Here is a 6,000-nt window from a genome sequence, read left to right as displayed (position 1 = left end):
AAGTTCTGTTATTAAATGGATTAGCACTTACAATGGTTGTGTTCTATAATAAATTGGCCCTGTTATCATTACTTCTCTATCACTGCTAATATCCTTTGCTCTAAAACTGCTTGGCCTGATATTAATATAGCCATTGAAACTTTCTTATGATTAGTGTTAGCATGATATATATTTTTCCATATTTTTTACTTTTTTTTTTTTAAAAGATTTTACTTATTTATTCGACAGAGATAGAGACAGCCAGCGAGAGAGGGAACACAAGCAGGGGGAGTGGGAGAGGAAGAAGCAGGCTCATAGCGGAGGAGCCTGATGTGGGGCTCGATCCCATGACACCAGGATCACTCCCTGAGCCGAAGGCAGACACTCAACCTCTGTGCCATCCAGGCACCCTTATATTTTTTACTTTTAACCTAATTGTAACTTAATAGTTAAATTGCATTTCTTGCACACAGCATGTAGTGATTCTTATTTTTTTGTTTGTTTGTTTTTCCATCCAACAATGTCTGCCTTTTAATTGGAGTGTTAGTCCATTGTGATTTAATGTAATTATAGATATGGTTAAATTATATCTACCATCTCATTATTTTTATTTGTCCCATCCATTTCCTCTTACCTTGTCCCTTTTTCTCTGCTTTCCTTTGGAGTCAGTATTTTTCAAATGTACTCATTTGTTTAAGAGCAATTAATTGACACCTACTTTGTGTCAGGATTATGCTAGGCTCTGAAAATACAGCAGTGAGCAAAACAGAGAAATCCCTGCCCTCAGAGGCCCCTTGTCCAGGTGGAGAGATAACAAGTTGACCAGCATGGCTGGACAAGATGTGTAGGGAGGAGAGTGGACAAAACTGAAGTGAAAGTTTCAGTCAAGGGTCAGATCACACTGGGCCTTGTAGACCACAGTAGGGTGTTTGGATTTTATTTTTCGGTGTGATGAGAAGCTACTGACAGGATTTGAGCATGGCACTAACGTGGTCTGGTTTACATTCTAAGATAATCCCTCTGGCTGCCACGTGGCAGAGCTAGAGTAGAAGCAGAAAGTGTGATTAGGAGGCCATTGCAGTTTTCTAAGGGAGAGAGAAGGGTGGTTTTGAGGAGGGTAAAGTGGTTCAGATGGTGAGTGGTTGGATTCTGGCTATGTTTTTAAGGCAGAACTGACAGAACTTACTGAGCAATTGGATTTGGGAAAGGAAGAAGAGAAATCAGGCATGTTTTCTAAAGTTTCATCTGAGCAGCTACATGAAAGCTGGTGCCATTTGCTGCAGATTAGGTTTTGTTTTGGACATATTAAGTTTGAGATGTTTATTAGATATTCAGACGGAGAGATCAAGTAGGAAGTTGGATAGGAGCCTGGAAGAGGAGGGGAGAGGTCATGCTGGAGAGGAATTTTTCCAAGTCACCAGTGGGCTTGTGTAAACTTTTAAGAAAATATCTCAATTGCTATATTCCAGGGCAGGAGGGGCAGGGAATTCATAGTCTTGTGTTGCAAATATGGTATGTTTCATTGCACTCAACACACATTCTCTCTTAGTGAAGATTCTTTTGATCATGTGCAACAGAAACTGACTTTGGATAGCTACAGCAAAAATGAATTAATTGAAAGCGATTTTTAAGTACAATCTCAGAATTGAAGGAATATTAAAAACAATGACATGGGAAAGGCAGCAACAAAGGCTAGACCAGAGATCTCTGTGATAAATGTTTGAGGGATTGTTATCAATAGAACTCAGATCCAAAAGCTTCTGGCCTTCTAGAGTCGTTGCAATGCTCTAAAAAGCCAGGAGAAGGGCCATCTATTCCTCATCTATTAGAAAAAGGGACTGAAACAAATTCTTGCTATTGAAAACTTGGTCCTTGGATCAGTAGCTTTTTGGAACACAGAATTGTAGGTCCTACTTAAGACCTAATTAATCAGAATTTACATTGCAACAAGATCACCAAGTGGTTGAAATACATGTTAATGGCATGCCTGGGTGGCTCAGTTGGTTGAGTGTCTGCCTTTGGCTCAGGTCATGATCCCAGGGTCCTGGCATCAAGTCCCACATCAGGCTCCTTTCTCAGTGGAAGCTTGATTCTCCCCCTGTCTGCTGCTCCCCCTGCTTTGTGCTCTCTCTCTCAAATAAATAAATAAATACATACATAAAATCTTTTAAATAGATAAATAAATAAATAAATAAATAAATAAATAAATAAATAAATAAAATACTTGTTAGTGATTGGGAAACAGTGAACTAAATGATCTTCCAACCATAAAATTTCTGAATGTCTGAATTGGGCATATGTTTTCAAATAGCAGCTATATCATGGAAGGTTCTTTTGGATTCTTACCCAAATTAACTTTAGGATTCCTTGTTGATTTGTTTATAGTGGGTTTTTTTTTTTTTAAGATTTTTGTCTATTCATTAGGGAGAGAGAGAGCGAGCACGAGTGGGGGTGGTGGGAGGAAGGCAGAGAGAGAAGCAGACTCCCCGTTTGAAAGGGAACCCGATATGGGAGCTCCATTCCAGGACCCCGAGATCATGACCTGAGCTGAAGGCAGATGCTTAACCAACTGAGCCACCCAGGTGCCACCCCTGTTTCTAGTGTTTTCAGCGCTTTCTGTATAGTTTTCCTGTTAGTTGCTCTGAGTGTATATGATATATCTACCTTATACTCCTCTATTCCTGTCAACATTTTTATCCACTTCCAGTGAAATTTAGGTCCCTTGACCTTCCTGGCTTTTAAGTGTCATTATCTTAAGTATCAGGTAATGTTACAATTTTTAAGTCATTAAATTTGATTATAAAACTCATGAACAGACAGATGGCCTATTGTACGTCCATCTGTTTCTGCTCTTCCATCATTTCCTTTCTGTTTCTAGAGCTTCCTTTAGTCATTCCTTAAGGGTAGGTCTGCTAGAGACAAATTCTTTTAGTTTTTCTTCATCTAAGAATATGTTTATTGCCCCTTCATTCCTGAAGGATAGTTTCACCCACAAAGTATTCATGGTTGACGTTCTCTTCTTTCGGCACTTGAAAAAATGTTAGGCTGCTTCTTTTGGGCCTCCATGGCTTAAAGACTACAAATCTATTTTCATTCAAATCAGCATTTCCCTGTAGGTAATGTGTTTTTTCTTTCGGGCTGTTTTCAAAATTTTTTCTTTGTCTTTAGTTTTCAGAAATTTAATAATGATATGTCTGACGTGGATTTTGTTTTGTTTTTAGTTTCTACTATTTACGGTTTGCTCAGCTTCTTGAACCTGTAGGTTTGTTTCTTTTGCCAAAACTTTTAGCCATTATTTTCTCCAGTACTCTTTTAGTCACACTCACTTTTTCTTCTCCTTCTGGAATTGCACCCACACGGATGTTAGATCTTCTGTTATTGTCCCATAAGTCCCTTATGAAGTTCTATTCATTTTTCGTTAGTCTGTTTTCCCTCTGTTGTTCAAATTTGCTAAGTTCTATTGACCTGTCCCCACTCTTCGCGGACTCTGCTCTGTCATACCCACTTTACTAGTGAGCTCATCCAGCTCACTTTGATTTCTCTTTTTGCATTATGTAGCTCTACATGTTTCACTTGGTTCTTTTTTTTTAATCACTTTTTTTTTTTTGCTTAGATTTTCCTATTTTTTCACTTGTTTCAAGAGAATTTATAATACCTTGGTGAAGCATTTTTATGATGACTGTCTTAAAATTCCTGGCTCTTGGTATGCAGGTGATTTTTTGTTATATCTTGGACACTTTGGCTTTATCGTTAGTGGACTCGGGGCCTTATTTAGATCTTTTATGACAGCAGGCCGTCACCACATTGAGGTTTAGCACACAGGTCCTGGTCTGATTTTTTAAGCTATGGTTCCAATGACAATGTAATTTTCAGAGCCATGGAGTGCTATTTTGTCTGCTGCATTCTTTCTGCTGGTATTGCTTAGGGTGATGGGGTATAGTTTACCCAAGTCAGGGTATCTAGTGTTTCTGGGTGAGGAAAGGGATTACCTGTCCAGGAGGACAAGGAGACTTCCTAAACCAGGTCCTCATTGTGCTGTGTCTCCTTTCTTAGTGCCACCCAGCCAGTCAGTGTCTTTGGTGAAAGGTGGGAGGGAGTCTCAGGTCTAGAGGGGAATGAGAGTGCTTCTTGGGCCAGCCATTTTTTGCAGTGGGATCCCCCTTGCTAGTGTCCCCCAGTCTCCTTGGTTAGAGAAAGGAGTCTTGGGTCCCCACTGAGGAGTGGGTGAACACTTCCCCTGAACACTTATCATTAGCAGGGCTCTCAGTCAGTCCCCTATGCTGGTGTTGCTGAGCTTGCCTGTTGTTGCTGGCACAACTCTCATTCGATCCAGGAGACAAATAATCCTACCTAGAGCTACCTACCTGAAGTTGGAGGTCGGAAAATGTCAAGCTTGAGTCACCATCTTCTGTTAGGCAGGGAGAATATAAGATAACCTGATGCTGTTTTTCCTGTAGTTCTGAGGTCTTTAATCAGTTGCTTTCCTTTTTCTACCATTCAGAGTTCTCCTTTGGTTGCCTCTTGCCTTATCTCCAGGGTTTAGAGTTGTACCTAACAGGGACAAATGAGTCTGTACCAATTTGCCCAGACCAGAAGTCCCTGGATTGGATATTTTTATTGATTCTATTTACCCCCTGTGTTTTCTTATTGGCTGTAACTCTCTCTGGCATTATTTTTGTAATTGTTTTAGGGTTCATAGTATAGTATACATCATACATCATTACCTTATCAGAATCTAATCTACCCTTCCCATGTAGTATAAGAACCTTACAACAATATACTCCCATTTCTCTCTCCCAGCCTTCATGCTATTGTCATCGTACATTCTATTCCTATATATTACATACACTCCACAAAACAGTGTTATTGCTTTAAGCAGTTGATTATCTTTTCAAAAGATTTAAATCAGAAGAAAAAACTCTTTATAGTATCCACGGAGTTGCCATTTCTTTGTGTGGATACAGATCTCCATGTGGAGTCACTTTCCGCTGCTTAAAGAACTTCCTTTACCATTTCTTCCAGCGTAGGTGTGTTGCTAATAAATGTTTTTAGCTTTAACTGTCTGAATAAGTTTTTATGTGCCTTTATCTTTCAAAGATGGTGTTTTCACTGGTAAAAACTTCATGTTGAGGGGCGTCTGGGTAGCGCAGTCGTTAAGCGTCTGCCTTCGGCTCAGGGCGTGATCCCGGCGTTATGGAATCGAGCCCCACATCAGGCTCCTCCGCTGGGAGCCTGCTTCTTCCTCTCCCACTCCCCCTGCTTGTGTTCCCTCTCTCGCTGGCTGTCTCTATCTCTGTCGAATAAATAAATAAAATCTTTGGAAAAAAAAAAACACCTCCATGTTGAGTTTTTGTCTTTGAAGTTTTAAGAATGTTGCCCCTCTGTCTTCTCACTTGTTTTGTTTCTGGGGAGAAAACTGCTTTCCTTTGTTCCTTGCATTTAATGCGGCCCTTTACTCTGGCTGTTTTTTATACATTCTCTTTTTCACTGGTTTTAAACAATTTGGTTATGATGAGGCTCGATGTAGTTCTCTTCATGTTTCTTGTTTTTAAAGTTGCTTGGATCCATTTGTTTATATTTTTCATCATATTTGGAAATATTTTGGCCATTATTTCTACAAATAACTTTTTTATTCTACACCAATTACACAATATTAGACCTACTAAAATTGTTCCAGAGCTCACTGATGCTCTCATTTTTTTTCCTTTCACTGTTTTCTCTTTGTTTCATTTCAAATAGTTCCTACTGCTATGTTTCCAAGTTCACTAATCTTTTATTATGCAATGTCTAATCCGCTGTTAGCCACATCCTGTGTATTTTTCATCTCAGACATTGTAGGCTTCATCTCTAGAAGTTTGATTTGGTTCTTTTTAAAAATATTTCTGTATCCCTACATAACACGTTCATTTTCTAGCTTTTTAATCACATAAAATAGAGTTATAACTATTTTAATATCCTTGTCTACTAATTCTATCATTAGTGTCAATTCTAAGTCAGTTTTGATTTTTATACTCATTATGT

Source organism: Ursus arctos, unplaced genomic scaffold (assembly GCF_023065955.2).
Source record: "Ursus arctos isolate Adak ecotype North America unplaced genomic scaffold, UrsArc2.0 scaffold_30, whole genome shotgun sequence".
NCBI classification, from domain to species: domain Eukaryota; kingdom Metazoa; phylum Chordata; class Mammalia; order Carnivora; family Ursidae; genus Ursus; species Ursus arctos.
The sequence above is the reverse complement of the archived record's forward strand: the minus strand, read 5'-3'. Positions refer to the sequence as shown.